Source organism: Manis pentadactyla, chromosome 7 (genome assembly GCF_030020395.1).
Source record: "Manis pentadactyla isolate mManPen7 chromosome 7, mManPen7.hap1, whole genome shotgun sequence".
NCBI lineage: Eukaryota > Metazoa > Chordata > Mammalia > Pholidota > Manidae > Manis > Manis pentadactyla.
Genome location: NC_080025.1, coordinates 88,030,469 through 88,054,976, shown reverse-complemented (window position 1 = coordinate 88,054,976; position 24,508 = coordinate 88,030,469). Strand labels below are relative to the sequence as shown.

The window sequence follows — 24,508 nt, the reverse complement described above, 5'->3', positions numbered from 1 at the left end:
CAATGAACAGTTTTGAGTCAATGAATGGTCTTGTAAGCAGGATTTTGAGTCTTTCAAATCACAAATATCAAGCAAGATAGGAAAATAGAAGCTACAGATAGCATGTGAGTCCCTGTAACTTTAGTAGCATACCAACAAGAAAAACAAAATAAAACAAGGTGAACAACCTTTAATTACTATCTTTCAAAAATAATGCCTCAGTTATCCTTGTCAATGCCCTCCATAGGCTCTACTTGTTATTAAAGTCAACAAAGAAAATGACTAGGTTTCCTATTAGAGATTAAAGAAGGTTGTTTAAACTTTGAGATGAAAAAAGGGATAAACTGCTGTTGTCAGCTAGCTTTATTTGAGTTATTTTAGAATTGGGAGAAAACTAATCATCATTTTTGGCAATTTACAGATGTGTCCTACACCTAAGAGATTAAGTGACTTGTCCAGAGTTATGTGGTTAGTGAAGAGAAAAGGCATGGATCTAGGTCTTTTAGTATTGGTGCTACACACACACACACAAAACACACACACATTGCATGGCAGGACAGATGTGGAAGGGAACTTTATATGGAATCTTTTAAAGTTTGATTCATGTGAATGTACTACCTATTTTTTAAAGGCCTATAATGACACTCCAAAGAGTAATTTTCCATGAATGTATAAGAAATAAATATAATATGTAAAGCATGTAAATTTAGATGTATAAATAGTTACTTGAAAATGCACTTTTAATTTAAGCAAGTGGGTCTAATTTTAAAAAAAACTTAGGTGCATTTCAATTCAGACAACTTTGTTTCTTGCTTATAATCAACACTAAAATAACTATTTTCCAAAGCCATATGTCCCATATGGTCAACTTATTTTTCAGAGTTTAACCCTTGAATAAATTTTTTAAAATTATCATCTTGGCTAAAGACAAATTGTAGAATTTTTCTGAATCTCACTTTTTAAAGTTGTCTTATGTTTTACTTTTAGATCTGTGGGAAAAAATGAGGCTTGGAATATAAGAAAAGGCAGCAATTCAATATTCCTTTTATTTTTTAGGTGTTATGCAAGAAAGAGTAGTTAAAGTAAGTTATCCCCATATCTGTCAAATAAAAATGGCCTGATGAAGGAAGATCAACAAATGTCATGTTTTACCATTGAAGCCTAAGCCCAGAACACTTGAAATACTTTGTAATGTTTAAATGTTGGAAATAGGTGTTATGAAGAAATGAATATACAAAGCCCAAGTTATTTACCAAATGAAGTACTCGAGACCCAGACCAAATAATGCTGTTACGTCTTTCCCAATAGAATCTGAGTGGTTACATCTGTCTTGGTGAAAGTAGTTTGGTTTATCTTAATGTAGAGTCCACGTAATGCTTAGATTACATTGTTTACATTGCTGATGGAAAGCTAATATACAGTATATGCAGTTTGAGAAGCCTGTTTCCAGTATGACATGTATAGTTTTTATGTGGCAAACAATACTATCAGTGGGTTTTAAAATTTACCTGGATTTAACACTTTTTTTTTTACTACATCTACCAAGAAAGAATGAGTACTTTTCTTCCTATTAACAACAAAATCTATTTAAGCGAACTTCTCTTAGATTTATAAGAAAGATGTCCAGTTGTATTGAACAATAATTATATTAGCACTTTCAATAAGAATTAACATTTGATTATTTAAACACTGATGTTTCATTCACCTTACTTGAAGGTAATAGATCCATCAATCACTCACATACTCAGAAAGTATTTGTGAAGTATTACCTTTGTGATGGAACTATTAACAGTGGTTAGGATCAGGGCGTCTATACTCCTACCAATTTTGGTTTGGGTCCGGCTATGATATTTACCAATTTGTGAAGATTGATAGGTTTCCAAGATTTCTGCAGATAATAACAGAATTGTTGCTAGGATAAATAAAATATTGTATGTAAATTGCTTAGGGTAATATCTGTTACATGGTACATATTTAACATTTGCTAACTAAGGTGCTACATGATGAAAGCAATATCATCATCATCACTAGCAAGAATGGAGACAGCTACTGCAGGGAAATGGAATGTGGCATTATCCAAGTCTTTAAGAATTTGAAGGAGATGCTTAAGTAACCAGTAATGCCAGTAGAGTTAGGTTGGCATAGCACAATTGAGAGAATATAGAAGAAAAACATAAATAACCCAGCTGTGATATGTGATAAGATTTCCTGAGGTTGTAATACATATCTTGAGTATGAATGGAAATTTACCAATGGAAGAATTGTGACAGACCCCATTTCTGGCAGACCAAGCAGCTTGGGCTAAGGCCGTAGGTAAGACAGTGCCTGCCATGTTGGGGAATTGACAAAAGTTCTTTATGTCTTGTGTTCTAAGTGAGAGTGGAAGAACACAGGGATAATATTAGAAAAAAGAACCAGGGCAACAGCAAAAAAAGATGTGTAGAGAATACACATCAGGTGGCCTTTGTCCTCAAGGTATTTCCACCTGTGCCTTTAAAGAGTTGTAAACATGGGGGCCATATGACTAGATTTGTGTTTTAGTATAATCACCGAAATGGTTTTGTAAAGAAGTAATTGATGGGACCTGGTCAGAGGCAGGAAACACAAGGATTTATTGCAGTAACCGTATAAGATGTGACTGACTTGAATTATGATAATCATTCTAAGGCTAGAGGCATAGACTCAGAAAAATCTGAGACTTAGGATAGTTTCTGTCTTTCTTTGCATCACAAGAAAATGGCAATCTCACCAGGAGATAAAACTAGTAGATATAAAAGAGTAAGATACCTATTTCAGATAAAATTTGAAGAGTTACTCAACCAATGAAAAAGCATCATACCATTCAGGTAGCCCCACTGTATTGCTAGTGCAAAAGTCTTTTCTCAAAGACAGAGAAAATATATAATCATATTCCCAATTTCAAACTGTAAAATATTTTTTACTATACACATTAATTCTGGATCTGAAACCATTAGTCCATTGCAAAATTGGCTATGCTTATAATTCAGTAAGTGTTGCTTTAGCTTTGTGGAGAAAAGCCCAAACTCCTCAAGGAAACTTGGACATAAGTTTTATAATTGTATATGTTTATGCATTTCTTTATTCAGTAAATACTATTAAGTACCTAGTATGTGTCATATACTACTAGAGGTGCTTTAGATATATCAGTAACCAAAAATATATATTATTTCCTAAATGGATAGTTAAGATATTCTTGATTTACTCTTATGCTTGGAATTGTATCTATTTGTATTAACCTAGTGATTGCCAAGTTGTTGCTTTTATTAAATTCCCAAATTTTAAAAAAGAAAATGATAGCTAGTATTTTCCAGAGAATTTTATAGGTAAAGGAAAAATTATTTTCTGTACCTCATTTCCAATGTGTGCATGAGGGAGTACAAATTTCAGCTTTTAAAATCTATTTAAGACATGCTACCAGGACAAATTTTGTCCACTGTTTCAGTGATAAGTAGTAAATGGATCTCTCTCCTCCCCTTTTCATGATTCAGAATCATTTTTGAAAGGCAAGCACTAACATCAAATACAAGTTTTGCAGAGGTTTTACAATTACTACTATAGCAAAATGTAAGCAGAAACTGAAGCTCATATCATTTTCAAACATATACAGGTAAAAATAAAACAGCAGTGAGGTGAAGCAAGAAGGTTGGTAAGGAATTGTGTATATGAATCAAAATTTTTTGTTACTTTTACAATCTGAGCTTTTGAATTATATTTCTTTTCTTGATGGTAGTAAGCCTGAATGACTAAGGTAACATAAATGTCAAAAAGTAACCTGGACAGACCTACTAAAGATTCTTCTACTTCTTTCCCTGATACCTTTCATTCAAAAATCTTCTAAACCAGAGATCTGGGGCCATCTGCCTTACATTTCATATCACTTAGTGGTATGTTAGTATTAGGATAGAAAATGAGTTATTAAATATCTGATATAACGTGGTCTATGGTTATTAAACTTGATATTTAAGCTTTAATTTAGGATGAAGTAAGTGTGAATGAACAAGTAGGTTCTTCAAGCTCTCTCACTGACAGAAACAATTTTCTTTTGAAGTAAGGCATTGATATATTTCATCATAAAAGGTACATACTCATTAATAAATAGAACTGATCATTTTACAGAGGAGAGTTGTGAGATACACTATCACACTAATACACAATTTCAAGGGGTGTCCTAAGAATGTAACTGAATAAAAATAAAATTCATGTTCTAACAATTGCTGTAAGAAAATATGAAATTTCTTAAATATTTCCATTTGCGTAATTATTATTAGGTGACATTTCAGACTCCAGAAGGGCAAAACATCCATAAAAGTTAAGACCACTGATATATATCAAGTGTATGCTCCATTCTAAGTATGCATTTTCATTTACTCCTTACAGAGCCTTTTAGTACATAATTATCATTCACACTGAGGTGAATAAGGCCCAGAGGTAGCTGAGGCCCAGAGAATTAACTTGTCCAAGGTCTTGGGATTTTAAGTTAAAATGGTAGAATCAAAACTGCTTTTTCCTGTCTGTACTTTCGCTGTACTATACTCCCACCTAAAGAATGAAAAGGGAGATTATGTTGATCAGACTGTTAACACATATGGCAATTCCTTTCTAAATACATAAATTAATGATATAAGCTTTTTTTTTTTTAAAGTTTAATCAAAACAGCACAGCCAAATTTCTTGATCTCTTCAAAATATTTCCATACTGAGCACTTTTCTTAATGAAATTACCTGAAACCTTGGAGGAAGTGATATGAGGAGGTTGACATAAAGCCTGGTATGGCAGGGGTTGGAGTGAAGGAGGCTGGGGTAGTTTATCAGTGAAGTCTTTAACACTGGATTTTAAAGATGAGTAAATTTTCCTTAGGTGGAAGAGGATTTGGAAGACATTTGTGAATTCACTTCATTTTAATTCTGAAGTAGTAAAGGCAGTATGATTAGGAGAAGGTGATTCATTCTGTGCACTACATTTTTCATGAAGATTCCGTATAGGTGCTCATGGAATCTATTTTGAGATAAGCTACCACTTATACCTTAATTTGTGCATTCTTTTACACACTTAACGATAAATTTATCTTGAAGTTGGTTTAATCTTTAGAATCCAGGGAAGTGCTAGGTCTTCTGTTCCCTGAGTAAAGACTACAGTGGGGAAGATGGAGGTTGATGAAGGTGTGTATGTGTTGAAGGATTTTTGAAAGTACATCTCCATCAGATGTTAACCTTAAAATTAGGTAATCTAAGAAGCTCAGAGCTTCACAGCTACCAAAACTGATAGCAGTGAAGCAGCGGCAAAATATTTTGGGTAAGAATTTTTGAATGATTAAAATGCAATTAAATTGCTTTTATCTACAGATAAAAATAAGTTCATATGACTTTTAAATATTTGCCTTTCAGGTGAATGTGTGAAAATTCGCCTTTTTCTTTTGGGGTAATGAAAATTTTGTAATCTGATAGAGGTGGTGGTTGTAGGACACTGCACTAAATGCCTCGGAATTGTGCACTTTAAAGTGATTAATTTTAAATGTGACTTTCACCTCAATAAAAGATGAAAAATAGTGTTATACAAAGGAAAAGGATGAAATCAGTGTATCAAAATGTATATAGATGATGTGAAAATAAAACGAACAAAAAAAAAAACCTCCTTCACATATTGAAAGTATTTCTGAAGTACTTAGAAAACAGTTCTGTCCACCGAAGATAAAATTTTCCTGACATTCCCTCTAGCCATCCAAGTTACTGCTTAATTACAACCACAGATCCTCTATTATGTCTGCCCTGGAGCCTTTAATCGCTTTCTTCAGTTAATTGCTGGAGCCGAGAATTCACTGGAGAATAGCTTCCTCTTGCTTTTCAAAACTGGGAAGGTAGAGCCCAGGTGCTTTAATTTATCTGCCCACGGTCAAAGGGGCTAGCAATCTGGTAAATGTAAGAAACAGCTGGCAGGACGCAGCCGGGCTGTACGCAGAGACAGGTGGACAGAGGCTGCTGAGGAGGTTCTGCCACTGAGTGCTGCGGCTGCTCCACTGTTTGAACGATTGCTGGCTTGGTTTATGGTTGTGCAGGGTGAACAGGTGGGTTGCAGTTGGCCCTCCCATTTCTTCAGGCAGAATTATAAAGAGCTCTCTCACGGGGAGATGTATATCTTGCAGATAAGAGTGGATTTAATCAGCTTTCCCATCTGCCCCTTTTCCAAAATGCTTTGCTCAACTTGGAAGATCTCTGACCAAGCAGAGATGAGAAACTGGGGTGTACGTCATCAGGGTCTGCTTAACTGTGCTGCACTATGGGGCACACCTCTGTGGGTAATCACTTCTCTTGCTGACTGTTTCCCCTTCTTACTTTGTCCTTTTCTTTCCCCTGGAACGACTGAGAATATAAATTATATATTATAAAATATGCCTGGTTATTGAAAAGTGATTTTGACTTAAGGTGTTCTTGTATACATCTGGCATTATTATTTAGTACTACTTATGAGTTTTGAATGAAAAGAAATTTAGAATAGGTGGGTAGGCTTGACTCCAGCTTTAGAAAATCTGTGGTCGCAGTTAAGCGGCTTCTTCCCTCGCAGCACTTGCGTCCTTACCTCACAGATTCAGAACTGTGACATTTTGCAACCCTGATAAAATGACCCGGTTACTTTCTTTCAAGGCAACTTGATGGCATGTGACATTGTGATATACACAGTTACATATGTTTGGGTGCCCCCAGGAGGGCACTGGAATGTTTGACAATCTTGCACATGTTTTTAGATGTTGAAGTTCATGAACTTTAAAGGGCTGGGTGTCAAAAGGCTTTTGTTTATGTGATTTGGGAAAATGACTCTACAGTCCAAATGTAAATACAATCTAAGCCATCTTGATTTGCTGAAATATGTGTGGAGTCTGATAAGCAATTACTTAATGACTTTTTAATCATGTAAATTCTATATCCTAGGACTTAGTAGATATGTCTAAATTAGGAAATAACACATACTGTCATTAGTTGCTCTAGACTTTCTCATTGTGTATCAAAACACACAAAGTAGTCAAATTACAAATACTTGAAGATAAGTGTAACAGCCTGGGCCCTAAAATCTAAAGAACGTGGTTCATGTATTCAATGGTGCACATTTAAATGACAATTAAATTTCCCCAAAAGCATTAACTCAGAACACATCATAAAATATTTTTTATTCAATAGCAATTCTTAAACATGAATCAGGAAGATTAATTTTAGAATTCAAGATGAAGAATAACAAATGGGTATGCTGAAAGTTAATGGTGGATATTTTTTTCCATATTGAGTCAACCAATTTTATAGGAAAGAACAGTGACCGCCAAATTTAAAGAAAACAAATAAACCCTAAAAGAGTATGGCTGCTTTGATTCAGTTGGCACTGAGATTTTCTAAATAAAGGAAAGAACTGGGTGGACATAGTTTGTGGTGAGAGCATAGTTTTTTTGGGTTCTTTTTTCCCCTTGCTGTGTGTGATGGATTTCTTTTGCTATTATAATTTGTGATGTGGATTGAATGTGGTAAAAGTGACGACCCGTAGAATTTTTTTATGTGTAAATATGTGTGTTTGTGTGTATGTAGGAACTTTACTTTTCACATGAATGCAAGGATTTAAATAATAGACATGGAGAAGTTGACCTAGCCTGTCACAGCACTTTAGCTTTATAATTATTGTGTATTTTTACAGGGCCCCAGTATTCTTACATATTTCGGAGGAGATCTTCTCTTTATGATGTATTTTTCTCATGATAGGGATGTGTTTAAAAAGCTAAACTAATTTCTTTATGGGTTGGTTATATGTCAAATTCCTGCATTTGGTTTAATTGTGATCTATTTCATGTAACATGAAGACTAGTGTTAGGTTTTGGTGAGAAATCTAAATATTGTGAGTGCCTGCTGAAACCACAACTGAATACAGGTAACATGTAGAGTATAGATTGCTACTGTATTACCTAAGTTATGGATATGAATGCTAAAATATATTTATCTACACATGCTACAATAAATCTTAACAGTAACTGGTATGCAGAGAACATTTGAAAGGTTGTGCTGGCCAGACACAAGTTATTTGGCAGTGGCCTTGCCTAGTGTGTATTTTCAGGGCCTGTCTGTACAAAGATGCTGGCATGTTAACCATGATTTCTATTCCAGGTGATGGATTTCTGTCCAAGTAAGTGAGTGACTAAATATTTGCCAGTGGAATCTAGGCACCATAAAATCACTAAAGTCAAATAAAAAAAAAGTTGTCGGCCTTTTAAAAAAGTAATTATAATAGTTTTGCATACCACCATGAAAGAAGGAATATTTCCACTTAGATCACCAAATAATGGAATGGATTGAACCTAATTAGACAAGAAAAGTAATATGAGTGTGCTGCTAATATTTCTTCTTATCAGCACTAATGAATGTCTTACTGAATTTTTACAAATTTCCAGAAAACTTTCTATTCATTAACAATGCATGGATTCCGCATCCCACTCTGATTATCAAAGAAAAGAAATTTAATCTAAACTCATTGAAAACCCATGCCATCATCACTTCATCTGAATCATTCTACATAAAGCCAGTTAATAAACCAAACACTTTACATGAGTTTATTTGTGTTACCCTAAGCAATTAGATGACTATGCCTTCCCAAGTGATACAAATGTGAGTGTCCCTTTGTGGCAGGTTGTTTAAATTTATAACATAAAGCTAGCATTTCCATCTCTAATAAAATCCAAACAGACATTTAATTTTGGTACATGACATTTCTGACTAAAATTGAGCCAGAAAAGTCTGTCAGACAGCTCTTATTGTTCATGAATTTGAACAAATTGGGGATCTGTGAATTTATAGCCAGGTTTTGTTCTACTATTGTTTAAAATAGCACACATGGAAAACACGCCATGGGTGTGTTGTAATTCAGCTTTAATGATGTAACACTTGGTTTCAGTCAATTGTTGGAGGGTTCCAAGTGACATTGGTTTTGTGCTTCAGACATTGCATGTAACTCAGCAATTATAGTAAGGCTTTCAATAATGGCTTTTGGCAGGATATCCACAAGTGAAGTCATAGCAATTTTGAAAGAGAAAGCTAATAAAAATACACCTGCTTGTGGTGGAAAGTGAGCCTTTAATATCTCTGCTTTGAAGCTGGGTGAAGCCTTTGGTATTAACTAACAGATATTATGATGTGGGAGTATTTCACTGCCTGGGGCAGGGTGTAGGGGTTGGAGGTGGAGAGAGCAACAGAAGTTACAACAGATTGTTATTTTCTACTCACCTACTTTTCGGTCACTCTGATATCACGTAAGAATAGAATGAGGTGACAGCTTTTTTCTAAAATGCCCCAAAGATATTACCATTTGAAAGCAAATCATTGTAATTGTATATATACAAGCTAGCAAGTCTTATTCCTTAAAATAAACCAATCAAAGGTGTAAATACTTTTTGATTAGCATTTTTTGTTGTCAGAAACTTCGGAATGATTTGACATTTTACGTTCCAGTATATCAAGATGATGTTTAGAGTTCAAATTTGTTTTGTGAGTCCTCTTTTCCTCTTTACCACTTTTTCTTAGCTACTTTTTAAGTCATTTATTCATAGTTCTTTGCATGTAAAACATGAGAAAATGAAGGCTATTGTGAGACTTCCTTTTACATCATTTGGAACATTCCTGCTCTCAGGAATCCTCTTTGTGCTATGGGGAATTATTTCCTCTCTTGGTGACTTGTTTCCTTCACACTTATTCGGGCTTACTTGGAGTCTATAGTAACTTTTATGGGACATTAAAATATTGAGTCCATAATAAATGCTGATATATGGAGATCACTGGAGGAAGAGATATTTTAGAAATAGGTATAGTTGGAATTTGGAAATTCTGCAAAGAAAAATGACTCTTCAAGTACCAAATTACAATTATTTTAACCAATTTTCCCAGATAGTTATTACAATTATCTTTTAAACTATTGATTGTGAAATCTAGATTAGCATGAAATAATTTGCATATTGAATATTTCCCCAAGCACTTGAAATATTGATGGTTTTCTGTAGTCATTTTCTTTTCATGTGAATGTGTGAACCCATGGCAGTATAACTTTCATTTTTTCTTCTTCTTTTTTTGTTTTTAATTCAGCAGTGCGTCTCTATGGAGAATATCAAGTAACCCAAAGGGTATATATTAGCACTTGTCAGGGCCACATTTAACATCAACATACTAAACACACTGAAACTTACTACCAAGTTCAAAGGGGATATTTGGACTCTAAATCCCTTGTTGATGTGGTAAAAAATCAGCATCAAGGTGTTTGTTTTGTTGAAAGGAAGTCACATTTTATTTCTCATTTATGAAATGGACTTTGATGTTTCTTTAAGCTAAAAGGAATTTTGTATCCAGATTCATTTACTGTATCAGTTAAGTTCACTCTCATTAGAGGCTATTGCACAAAAAGTCTTTTTTGGGGGAAAGGAATATAGTTGTTTTCTTTACAACATTTCAGTATGTAATTTGCATTTAACTTTGAAAGTGGATTCTTGTTGAGGCTTGACACCTGCTAGAATGAGTATCCATTTCAGGCTACAAAGTGGTGCTCTGAAATAAATATCATCACGCTTGTTAAATTTTGTCAGGTGTATCATCACATTAGTAGAAGATATTATGTAAAATAGAGTGGAATTCAATGTTCTGTTTATGTGTTTGGGCTATAAGCTTTTCCTTCTAGTGTTCATGAAAAGTTTCTATTGCCAGAGCAATTTTAAGGTTAAAAAAAAATAAGAGGGTCTGATCCACTTAATTTTTGTATGTCCTGAAACCATCATATAATTTATACCACAATGGGAAAAATTGATATTACTGTTATATCTGCCAGAGAATTGGGATGTAAAAATACAGAGTTTTAAATATCATTATGTATCCAAAAAAAAGCAAAATGTATTTTCATCTTGGTAGTTAGTATAAATATTTTTTTTTGGTAAAAATTTGGGTAAATATTTTTATTTTGAATAGTTATTAAGTATTACTGAATATTAATAGTTATTATACATTATTTTATATAAGTAACTTATTAAATAACTTTATTATTTATATTTATTATTATTTATTATTATTCATTATATCCTAAACATACCAGGCACTTTCATAGGCCCATCACTTTATTTACTTTAACTCATTTAATATTAATTATGCTTGGAATTCTACAAACAAGGTCTTGTTTCATATTTTGACTTGCCTGAAGTCATATAACAAGTAAATGGGAAAATTAGGATACCTGGTAGGATGGACCAGAAGCTATAGCTGACTGAAGTGGGCAAGTGAAAGGAGAAAATTAAGTGAAATATCAGAAAGTGGAAATAATGAGAGAATACATTAGAATAGAGAAAAATTTATGTAACATACTTTGAATCCAATGCCTGAATGTATTGTCTGTTTTGTTTTGATTTAGTGAAAGTTTCTGATGAGATGGAGCCTAGGTCTTTGTGGTACCTTTAGCAGTTGAGAACAACTCTTCATATATTGTCAAGTTTCCTGTGATATACCAGAACCAGGCACCAATCACAGAGAGGGGAAGCCTAATAGGGAGGAATTTATCAGTGCCCAGTGAAGGTAGATATTAATTAACATCAGGCCACCAACTGTAACAGATAACCTCCAAAGCATCAGTGGCTCACCATAACAGAAGTTTATTTATTACTCATGAAAAGAACAGTATTAGCGTTTTTTGTTTGGTGTGTATTCTTCTGTGTGGCCTTTCAGGAATCCAGGCTCCTTCTTAAGGTTTCACCCTTCTCTCTATTCTGAAGGAACAGTAGAAGAAGAGTAGAAGATTGTTCATTGGAAGGCTTGGGGGCCATGATGGAAGCAGCTCGTATAACCTCTGCTCCCATTTCATTGACAGGACTCAGTCACATGTCCTTTCTCAATTTAAAAAGGCTGGGAAATACAAGAAGAGACAGTATGTTTTAGTACACACTCTGCCCTGGATTCAAGTTGCGAAAGTGTATATGGTAGCATAGCCTGTCCTGAGATAGGCCTTTCTATCCTTTTCCAGGGTTTAAGCACCTAGCTGAACACACACACACACACACACACATACACAGTTACAGTAGCTCTTTCCGTGGTAATTTTAAGCATATAGTGTATGCTAGTCTATATTAACCTCTTTATATGCATTGCCTCATTTATCCCAACAATTCAGATAGGTGACTCCTGTTATTACTATGGCTGCATAAAAAGATTATTCTGAATCTTAGTGGCTTAAATAATAGCAATCATTTTAATTTCTCACAGCTTCTGTTGCTCAGGAATTCAAGAAAGGCTGAGCTGGGCAGTACTTACCTGGTATCTCTCTTGGAATTGCAGTTATATGCTGGTTGGGGTTGAAGTCATCTAAAGACTTGCCTAGGGCTGGAGGAATCCCTTCCAAGGCTAGCATGGTGGTATTGGCCATTGACTTGGTGTCCCCAGTTCCTCCTCATATAAGCTCCCCACTGCTTGCTTAAATGTCTTCAAAATATGGCTTCTGGCTTGCTCAGTTGAGCAATCCAAGAGGCTAAGGGGGAAGTTATAATGCCTTTTATAACCTAAATTTAGGAGTCACATACTACCACTTACTTCCACCATATTCAATGGGTCACACAGCCAATCCTGATTCATTGTGAAATAATCTTCTAGAACAGTGTGAATACCATAAACTGTAGATCATTGGAATCATTTTGCAACAGATTCCCACACCCCCTTTTTGCAGGAAAAGGTGAAACTTAGAGGAAGGGTAGGTGTATTGCCCAAGGTCAGTTAACTAGCAAGGCCAGACCTGTACACAAGAATATTTGACTTTAAAATCTATGCTGTTACCAATGAAAATATATTGTCTCTATAAGGAAATAATGTGTATAGGCATGGGTTTTTCCCAGAAAAATCTATGTAGCTAATGAGTACAGAGACAAAGCTGCTGTAGAAAATTAAGTTGTTCAAGAGAATGCTTAATATCAGAATATCTCAGAACTTTCTAGCAACTCAGATCCAGAAATTACAACATAAATGATTGCCAAAATATTATTTTTCATATATTGCTAAGTAATCAGTTCCTTTGTTGATACTGAAATTAGCAGAGGAAGAGGTGCTAGGTGAGAGTTACATTTAGGGTAGAAATTGAACATGCACGAAAAGGCATTTTCTGAAACCAGGACAAGTGTTCCTGTTTGTTCCTCCTCTCAAAAGATAAAATTGTTTTTTTATCAATGGTTTCAAATAAGACACAATCAAACTATGAGTATAGGATTCTGTTTTCTTAGTACTGATAGTTTGGCAGATGAATGTACTTGTTTTATAATACTTTTAAATAATCCAGCTTATCATTGGTGACTACAGTAAATAGAGTATGATGTTAAAAAATAGTTGTCTCGGAAACATTTAGGAAACCATACTATAACGTCTTATAATTAAATCTACTGTACCAAAAATAAATGATGTCCTACTGTTCTATAAATTATTTTCCTTCACTAGTCCATAAGTTACTTGAGCCAAAGATACATGGCTTGTTTTATTTTTAGCCCTCTGACCTAAAGCACAGGGCTGCTGCCCTATTAACTTTAGTGAGCTTCATCTCTGCCCTCTATGAAACTCACCAAGGAAAATACCTTCTTGGGATATGGACTCCCTTACGCCCCTCCAGCAAATGGCATCCAGACTCCCAGAGATGGGTTTGAATTTCAGAGCTATCATTTCCTACCCCATGATCACTGTTTCCCTTTCTGTAAAGTGATAGGAGATCATATCTCACTGGTTTGAAAAGATTAAATGTGATAATGAACACAGAACATATCAAATATAGATATCAATAAGTGAAAACTATAATGTCAATAAATGTTAACTATATAAAAGTACACCTGCTAGATGCTAGGTTACTCCTCTCTGTACTCTCAGAATATTTAAGTATATTTGGTACAGTAATATTTGTATTGTTCTGTCATTCTCATTTCAGAAACAACTATTTTCCCATAAAGTATTTATTGTTTACCTGGTCCCAGGAAACATGAGAAGAAACACTGTGTGATTATGCTCTTTCAGAGTTTCCAATTTAATTATGGAGGTTTTCTCTCTATGCACTACTGAAGTCCTCATCACCTCTCTTCTTAGATTTATGAAATTTTTAAAAATTTGTTTTTATCAGCAATGATTTAATTCATTGAAAAAAATACATAATGGACATAACTATGTGCCAGGAATTGTCTTAGGTTCCAAAGATATATCCAAAAAAGTAAAAACAAAAATCAAAGCCCTAAGGGAGCTTACATTCTAGTAGAGAAAGACACTATAGAAATAAGTTAATAAACTTTATAGTATACTACATGGTGATCAGTCAGATGGTAAGAGGAATAACAAAGCAAGGAAGTGGAGGAGGCTTTGGGGTATAGAGAAGGAAGGATCGCAAAGGATTCATAGGTCCTCTGTGAATGCTCAGCAAACACCTGAAGGAGGTGAAGAGCAAGCCATGCTGTTATTTTAGGGAAGAGGCATACAGGTAGAGGAAAGGATGGGTCCAAACTAGATCGATGGAAAGGACTGATGGAAGAAGAGAGGAGGTAACAGGAGAACAGAATCTGTGGAGACTTGTTGGCTAGTATAAGGAACACATGGGAAACTACAGAAATGTTTGAGCAGAGAAGAAATGTGATTTGACTTAACCTTCAAAAGATCACTCCAAAATTTACTTTTAAAAGGAATATTGATTATTTTGAAGTTAAAATATAGTGAGTTTCCTTTGCCTGTCTACAACCCTCAGTGACTGCTTCTGGGCATCTGGCAAAGTATAATAAGATGATTATTTATTAGCTTCTTCAGCACAAGATTCCTTGCAATTATCCTGGTCCCTTCCTGTCTGAAAGAGTGAAGTTTTCATAATTCACTCCAGCATGGGTAGAGGCTACCCGTGTGGGAGGAATCTCTCTTCTCTGCTCTTCAGTCACAGTCCTCTTTCCTTAATTTGCCTGAATTTTTAATAACTTAAGACATCAGCATTTCATTATCTCATGGAAGCATCTCCTCCTTGCTCCCTCTTACTTCCAAAGTATACATACCCCAAAGGTGGATAACCTTCCTATAGTTTCCTGTTGTAATTTATATTTTCTGTATTTCTGTGCTCTAAGTTGTCTCTTCTCTAATCTTTTTTTTTTTTCTCATTAAACTCCTAAGTTTCGTAACTGGCTTGCCTTCCTAGATAGGCTGCCTCCCTAACTCAGTGGCTGATACATTGTTGCCACTGATCAAACGGTCCTTGCACCTGAGCTTGTAAGTGCAGCTCAGAAAGATGCCTCAGGCTCAGTCCGGTCATTTCCTTCATTCTCTCATGTGCTTTTCTTTTTGGTATCCAGGACCAAGTATACTTTTTGGTAGCTGATATTCTCCACATCCCAAAGTGTTTTGTCTCCTCTAACTCTAGCCTCAAGCATTTTTCATTTTTTGCTCTCTTTCTACTAATTGCAAATATGAAACAACTATCAAAACTAAGATTTAGAAGAACTTTGTCAGAGAAGTCAAACATCATTTCTTCCTTGTCTTGCCAATGGGTTTCAGCCCCGGGCAAGTTCACTATGAATTCAGTGTGATCAAAGAAATTGACAGCAAAACGTTCTTTGGGGTGAAAGGGTTTATTAACCGGCTTGTTCTCCCACGGTAGGTCGAGCATTAGTGTCTCTGCCTCCGCGCAGAGCAGTGGGCCGAGCCCTCTGTATAGCACAATAATAGCTAATATTACCTAAAGGTGTGGAAGCGGCAGCCCAGCAACAGGCCAGTTACATCAACAGGTGGTTTAAGTTCAGTGAGGATCCTGGCCATAGGAACCCCAACTTCCCCACATTCCTGTAAGTTGAGAACAATAAAGTATAGTTCTAACACATTATAGGTAGTTAACTAGACCAGCTCTTAAGAGGCTTATAGCACATGTGATTCAAATCTCTGCCTCAGCAAAATTGCAAATGCTGTATGTTGTGAATTTTCAAGACTGCTCAAAAACAATTGAAATAATTTACATTAAGATTACAAACGCCAAAATTCTATATTCTGGAAAGCTGCAGACTTTCCGGCAGTTCATAAAATCTTTCCTATCTTGGTCCTGGGTTATAGTTTTTTAATCTTTTTTGAGATCATACCTGGCAGCCTGACCAGTTTAATTATTGATGGCAGGATGTACCTTTTCTTTTCTTCTTCCATGCCTTTTGCACATTAGGAACCCTTCCTCTATGACTGCCCTATTTCCCAGGGAGCTGAAGATGGAACCCCAAACAAAATGGATGGGATCTGTTTGTCCCAAGTAGGCCATTCCTATTTTCAAAGTTGATATACATTTTCTATAGGGAAGATCATAGTGTTTTGTCCTTTTCTCACAAGAGAGAAGGCTACTTAATCATTGTAACTACACCTAAAAATATGTATGATCAAGATCAGAAATGAATGTTTTTCATATGCTCAGTGGGTTTAGAAAAAAATAAGAAAAATGGAGCTAGAATTATCTTAAAGAGCATTTTGATAATTGTAGAGAAGCATTTACAGAATAGATAGAATGTTGGAGGCAGTCATGAAAGTAAAGAGGTCTGTGTGTTTTGTATGTTGGAGAATCAGGAAAAAGGACCATCAAGAGAAGTAATGTCTACTTTTAATTAATTTACATTCAGCCAAGCTACTACCATAAAAAAAAAATTACATATTGTCCCTCCTTCCCCCTTGCAGATTATACTGCTCATGTCAGCTTCTAAATAATCAAATCCGGCCAAATGTAAACATGGTAAGGATTTTGCCATATAGATGCCTGGGCTCCATCTAGTGGGAGAAGGTAACTAGGTTTTTACCATTTTCCTCTACTGCCTTTTTTTCCCCCCCAGTTTCATTTAATAGAGTTTGCATCTTGAGGACATCATAAATTAAGTCCCATATTCTTTCTAAGAAAAACAGTAATATCCACAGGCAAAAAAATTGTGTCTACCATGTTAGTTTGCACCACTCTTAATGAGCATATTCTATTTTCTCTGCTTTGTAAAATTTGACCTTAAGAGTTATTACAGTGAATATTGATTTATATAGGTCTTTATTTTTATTTTTATTGTCATTTAAAAGGACAAGCACAAATTTCAGAGTAGCCAAGTTGTCATAGGTTGTCTAAAGCTCAAATGTTGTATGAAGCAATAATAAAATTTATAAATAAAAAACTAACAATAAATTAATGAAAAAAAATTGGATTGAAAAGTTAGAATTAGATGAAATATTTGAGATGGCTAGAGTGAGATGTGAAGTAGTAAAGTACATTAATTTCAGTTTAGGTGTTTTACTTTTTTTACTTTTTACTTGGTATTTTAATGTTTTGTTATTTTTTCTATTTTACTTGGTATTTTAATATTTTGTTATTATTTTTTCTATTTTAAATTATTTTTCCTTAAATATATTTTAAAGGTCCTATGTAAATTGTCATTTCCCTGTGTATATACATGACTGTGTTTGTGTATACACAACTGTATATGTATAGAGTATTTTATTCTTTGTCAGATCAGTCCAGATGTGAATTTTGTGAATTCAGATGTGAATTTCTAATATCTTCCCAATAAAAGTAGCACTACAAATTTAAAACACATTTTAGTCTGGATATAAAATTTGAACATCACTGCATAAGACCAATTGTATATATCCAGTGTATATTTCTCTAGGAGTGAATTTTTATTTATTAAATACTTTATCTTTTAAGAGAAGCTTTACTTCCACAACAAAATTGTGAAGAAGGTACAGATTACCCTTATATCCTCTGCCCCCACACATGGATAGCCTCCCCCATTATCAATATTTCCCACCAGATTGGCATTTATTACAATTGATGAACCCACATTGACACATAATAATCACCCAAAGGTCATGGTTTACATTAGGGTTCACTCTTGATGTTGTGCATTCTATGGATTGGGACAAATGGATAAAAACATGTATCCACCATTCTAGTATCATACAGAGTATTTTCACTGTCCCAAAAGTCCTCTATCCTCCCTTTATTCATACCTTCCCCTGAACTCCTGGCCACCACTGATATTTTTACTATCTCCATAGTTTTTCCTTTTGATGTGTTTCTTGCACACATTTTATTTCAGTTTATGTCTTACTCTCTTTTTCCCCTGACATTGTCTTTTACAGAGCAGAAGGTCTATTGATAGTAACCGAGTGTCAAGTTAATGCTGCAGGATGATAAGCAAAGTTATTTGATAGAAGCCTTAGCCTAAAGTAGTCTTATTTTACTACATTTATTTTACTGCATCGTTTTGACAATATTTGGTATTATGTACAGTAACTAGGTATATATGTATTTTTAATACAAAATACAGCTTTAAAGAAAGCAACACTTCAGAAAATAAAAATGTCTGCAGGAACCATGAGTTTTAAAGTTGCCTCAGTCAGAGGTAGTGGCAGGAAATACTTTCAGACACTTGTCTTCACTTAAGTGAACTTAAAGCAAAGGAGCACTTATTTGGCGGCATCTCATGTCTGTTATGAAATATCAGCATCTTAAAATAAGTATAAAATTATAATTGTTTCTATCTGTGAGTCTCCAAGTTATTTTGTATCTAAATATTATAAGAGACTGGGAGTGTTTCAGTGTCTGCCTGGATGTTTCAGCATGGAATTTGAGGCATATGCATTGTTTGAAGAAACAAACCATAAGGAATAAAAAAGCAAATGTTATAAAATAAAACTTGAAAGATCAATATAATTTGACAATATCTCTCCTACCCTGTCCATATTAAATATTTATATTGTACACACTGTATTTCTCTTCTCAGTTTTTCTCTTATCCCCCCTGAAGAAGATAGTGGGTTTTCTCCCATGCTGGGTATTTTCCCCCCACCTGTCTTCCTCCAGTTCTTTATATCAAATAATTAAAAAACAAAACAAGCGAAACATAAACAGAATTAATTTTTCTCTGACAGTTGGAACATTTTCTTAAGGTAAATTGCCTATATCTGTCTGTAGAGATTATTCAGTGAGTAAATTTATCTTATTCTTAATCTATAATATGAATAAGAAGATCATCCTGTACTTGTACATTTGCTTATTATCTTTTTATATTGGATATTGAAAATAATTCCTATTATGCCAAAGACTGCACCATTCTTCAAGTGTGTTTACTTAAACATTAGGTATGCCTAATTTCTGTCTTTTAATTGTTCTTAATTCCCAAAAGATGATCTTCACAGTTGTGTACTATCCACTGTTTCTTTTATACAGAAAAAATCAATATATATTTAAATCAAAACATACCAGTCTTAGTAACTTGTGCATTTATTCTCTTTACCCCTTATTGGCCCATTCCCTTCCCATATATTTCTATTTAGCAGGGAGGTGAAATTTCCTGTAGTAATTAGAATATTTTTGTTAAAGCCTAACCTATTTTGCTTCCATTTTCAATAACTTTTTAATTCTAGAAAACACAGTAGGAAAAAAATACATATATTTAATAGACTCCTAATTTTTCACTGTCATAGCCCAAGATTTTGAGCTCTGAAGAGTAGGTCTGGTATAAAGCTTTAAGTAGAGAAAAAAGCAAGCTTACTAGCCTATGGAGAATAGTAACAAATTTACCCATATATTTAGAATCTCCTTGAGTTCAAATTACAGAAGAAAAAAAAAATAGAAGCAAAATTTCAGGATTTTTTACCTTTTTTATGAAAATTAATGTTGATATTCTTTAGTGAGTATATGTTTTCTAAATGTAGCAATAATGTACATCTTTTGAAACTGTGTAGATCTTACACTATTAAATGCAAAATTTTAAGCAAATTGTCTTATCCACAACTGTGAACTGTAAAGATAAGAATCCTTTCTTTATAACTTCCCTTTGCCTTCTGACACCCTCACCCTCCATCACCACCAAAGAAAACCCTCAAGAGCTCCATCCTTACACTTAGTTAATTTCGGACATATCTGTTCTTCTTTGGAGGTGATGATGTATTTATAAATATTTGCCACCAGCAGATCCTCGCTATTGCTTCATACAAATATATCCCATCCAGAAACCTTTCATGCCAGATATTTGGAATTTAGCATATTTTCGAGTTTTTAAAAGGTGATGCCATCTATTACCATCCCCATGTACCAGGGGATTGATCTGTGGCAGCCCTCTTAATCCAACAACTAATATTTTGTAGCATATTTGCTGGCAAAAAAAACAACAACATTCTGTAGTAAATTTGCCATAGACTGTCTAAATGAAGAATATAAATAGCATCTGTCCATTCCATTTAGATTCTATGGACAAATTAAATAAGAAAAAAAGTTGGGTTTCAGAGCTTTTGAATTTCAGAATTTCAGAAAAAGAATTGTAAACGTGTACCAAAGAATCTTAGAGTTGTCTCCATCACTTTCTCTCTCTCTCTCTCTGTTTTTTGCCATGACAGGGGCTTGAATGAAGTCAGTGAGTGGATTTGGAGTATGAGTGTTTTTCTTAAGAGAGATATTTCAGACTATTTGCCCTAACATTTAAAGTCACTTTAAAAAATATGTCATATAACAATTAAATTTTGTTTTTAAGCCCTAAAAATCCTAGCTATATAACCCAAATATAACATATATTTGGAAATTATATTAAGCAGTGGTTTCCTTATCTTGATTTCTTTTATCAGAAAGGGAAAGTTTTCAACAATCTGGAATGGTCAACATAGTAGTGGTTGTCAGATGCCTTGGTAGAGGTAAAACAAGGGGTTGTCTGGACTTGTAGGGAAGATAGCTCTGGCATAGAATTTCCTTTTGCAGTAGTGCAAGGTGGAGTCACCTAGGCACAGTTATGATGCATCATCATAGTCTCTCCAAGTTGGCTTAGCAGGCATCTTTATCCTCATTCTGGATGCATTCAGTGCCCAACAGACATTTTGCTGCTGCTACAAAGTCTGCAAAGAAAACCAAAAAAGTTACAAAACAGAAGGCATCAGATGAGAATAAAGATGGGATAGAAAAAATAAAATCGTATCCCTCTATGAAAGGGGAGCTGAGGGTGATGTCTACTTAAAATGCTTATACAAGGCAGATACAGGAAGTGGAGAAAACTATTCAGTTACTAGGGAATTTCAAGTACTGGACTTTACTAATCCAAAACAAGATGTTTATATTGATTTAACACCAGATAAAGTATTGGGGAAGAAGAAAGAAGTGGAGCCATTTGCCAGTGTTGTTAGTTTTCCATACCCATTCATTTCAGAAATCAGTTAAAGTTGCTCTATTTACAGAGAATGCAGCAGAGATTAAAATCACAGAAGAAAATGGAGCTGCATTTGCAGGAGGATCTAATCTGATTCAGAAGATTTTGGTGATGAAATTCAATGAGACTTATATAGCTGTTCCAAATATAATGCCTGTGCTTAATCCATTAAAGAAGCTGATAAAAAGGTTTCCAAACTTACTAAAAATCCATTGTCCATGACATCCCCAAAATTCTTGAATTATTTAAAATTGGACATGAAATTAAGGTAGATGAAGAATGTGAGAACTTTCTCGAGACCACAGTAGGAACACTAGATATCTCAAGTGACCAGATAGCTGCCATCTGCAAGTAGTTATCAGTGTAGTTTGTAAGCACAACATTCTGTAGTAAATTTGCCATAAATTGTCTAAATGAAGAATATAAATAGCATCTGTCAATTCCATTAGATTCTATGGACGCTGAGTTTGGGACCCTTTGTGGTACATGCTTTCCTTTGTTGTTCAACAAGTGAAGGTTTGTTTCTGAAGATTGAGCCATTGTTGCCCAAAGATTAACAGAGAAGCTTTCTAAAAGTGTTACATTGTGAAATTATTGTCAGAGGATTAGGAAAAATGGAGAAAATTATAAAACTGTATAATTGCTGCATTTGGTGTTTTCTTATTTCTAGATCATCATACTTGAAAGTGAGTTTTAATACTGGAAAATCTCACAGTACTTTCAAAAATAAGAAGATAAAATTTTCTCTGTGTCTAAACCTTAATAAAAAGGGCAAGTTTCTTTTTTTTTTTTTTAATTTGGAAATTTTTTCGAGCTCATTTATATCCATGCATATATAACCCTCCATGACATCTACCATCTCATTTAATAATGGTTATCAGTTAATTTCCCAATAAAGACAGGGAAAACAAGAATGTTGAGCTACTTTAAAAATCTAACCATTTAAAAAATAAATTCTAAGTTTATATTAATGCTCTTATTTATTATTTTCCAATTGTGAAAATTCAATATGCATCCTTTAATGTATAAATGGAGAGAGATTTAAAGTTCTCTTTTCTTAAATAAACTTAATTAGAATATTATAACCAAAATCTCTAATCATTATGGAGCTAAGACATATTAAGCAGGAATCAAGATATTGGAATTTTTATGCAGAGTAGTGATTCTGTTATGGCCCTCTCTGGTTACTTGGTAGATTTCATCTTTGCTTTTCTGCAGCTCCATTAAGATACATTTAGTTTTAGATTTCTTTTTATTTATCCTGCTTAGAAGTCTTTTGGTTTCTTAGAATTGTGAATTGATGTCTTCCATCAATTTGGGAAAAGTCTTACCTTAATCTATTCAAATACTGCTTCTGCCACATTCTGACTTTTCTTTCTGAAACTCTAATCATATTTGAACACTTTATTATTGTATCTGTTTACACTCCCTTCTGTTCCATTCTCACATCTCTACTTCTGTACCCCACTTCCTGGGTTTTATTCTGGATTATTTTTGTTAAGGCTGTATTCTACTGCACTTGTTTCTTGCTTCATGTGTGTCTAATTTGCTCCAAAGCAAGACCACTGAATTATTTATTTTACTTGTAAGTTTCAGTTCTATAATATCTAGATATTTTATTTCAAATATTTTATGTAACTTAAACATATGGTGCCCTTAAAACTAAAACTTGGCATATATCTCCTTAAAATATTAAAATACATAGCTATAGTCTATGTCAAATTATTCTAATGTCTTTGAGTACCTGTAAGTCTGTTCAGTTGTCTATCATTTCTCTTGCTTCTCACTCATGAAGTCTTCTCTCTTATTGTTTCTGGTGATCTTTGACTTTGTGATGTATACTAAGTTTAAGCTTAATTCATAGAAATTAAAGTTTGAGTCCAAAAAATATCACTTTCTACCAAAGATAATTTTATATCACCATTGCCATAGTCTTTACAATCCAGACCATCTTAATTCAGCCTTGAGGCATGAGTTTCTACATACATGACTCAAAACCAAGCTTCAGAGCATAAAGAGCATGTTTTACTTGGTTTCTAGCCTCAGTCCCAGGATGCATCCCCTTGGGGGTCCCAATCTAAACTCAAAGTTGATTTACTCTGGTCACTATTTTGTAAGATCCCCACTTGGATTTTGTTACCCCAGCTTTTTCCATTTGGTAAATTCTGTGAGGGCGAAAGAGTTCTGAATGTTGAACTCACTTCTCTGGATTTCTGTTCTCTGCCATTTCATGCTCTGTAATTCCACACTAGCATTCAGTGATTTCCTATAAAAAAATCTTTAAAAATTATTTTGTCTCACTGTTTCTAGTAGCATCTTAGGGGGTCTGGTTACCAAGACAGCCATTCCTCCAAGAGACAATTCCACGGTGTGACATAAGCAATCCACTTTGTGAAGAACCTAAATGAGTAAGAGGAAGTTATGACAGAACAAGTCTAGTAACAGAAAATGAGGATGAAGAAAAAGACCCACTGAAAGATTTTGGCAATAATCATTCATAGAAGTAGGAAGAAAGAGATCATGGAAGGCAAAGGGCGATAGAGATTGCAGAAGATATCATTATTAGTACTATAAGAATGTCCAAATAGGGTGAGTGCTAGAAAAAGGTAACTGAACTGGGTAATTAGGAGGCCATTAGAGAATTTAATGTGGGCAGCTTCAAGAAGTCTGATTTTAGATTTTCAAAGTACTAGTTAAGTAAAAAGCATCTTTATCAACTTCTTTAAGAAGTCAGGTTAAAGGCAAGAAGAGAAAAGGTTTTGAGACAGCGTAGAATATAATTCTAAAGGAAAACTAAAGGCACAAAACAGCAGCAGAATCACAGAACCCAAGAATCAACTAATAGTTATCAAAGGGAAAGGGACTGGGGAGGATGGGTGGGAAGGGAGGGACAAGGGCGGGAAAAAGAAAGGGGGCATTACGATTAGCATGTATAGTGGTGGGGGGGTATGGGGCAGGCTGTGCAACACAGAGAAGACAAGTAGTGATTTTACAGCATCTTACTACGCTTATGGACAGTGACTGTGAAGGGGTATGTGGGGGAAATTTGGTGAAGGCGGGAGTCTAGTAATCACAATATTCTTCATGTAATTGTAGATTAATAATACCAAAATTTTAAAAAAGGAATTAAATATATATATTTTTAAATTAAATAACACCATGATTAAATTATGATTGATTTCTTCATGAACAGACCCTATGAATGTTGCTTAACAGACAAACCCTAAAATTTATCTCGACAGACATATATAACAAACATTTTTGTTAGGTTCAGAAGACTGATAGTATTATATCTTTAATATTTTTCTTAATTTCATAATAT

At 34.4% G+C, this 24,508-nt stretch overlaps 1 protein-coding gene and 1 pseudogene across 1 annotated transcript in view; both read left to right on the top strand.

The window, feature by feature from the left end:
* Nucleotides 1–24,508, top strand: part of AGMO (alkylglycerol monooxygenase) — a 384,539-nt gene that overhangs the window by 257,206 nt on the left and 102,825 nt on the right. The window lies entirely within an intron of this gene.
* LOC130684394 (39S ribosomal protein L1, mitochondrial-like) lies at nucleotides 19,311–21,541 on the top strand (annotated as a pseudogene).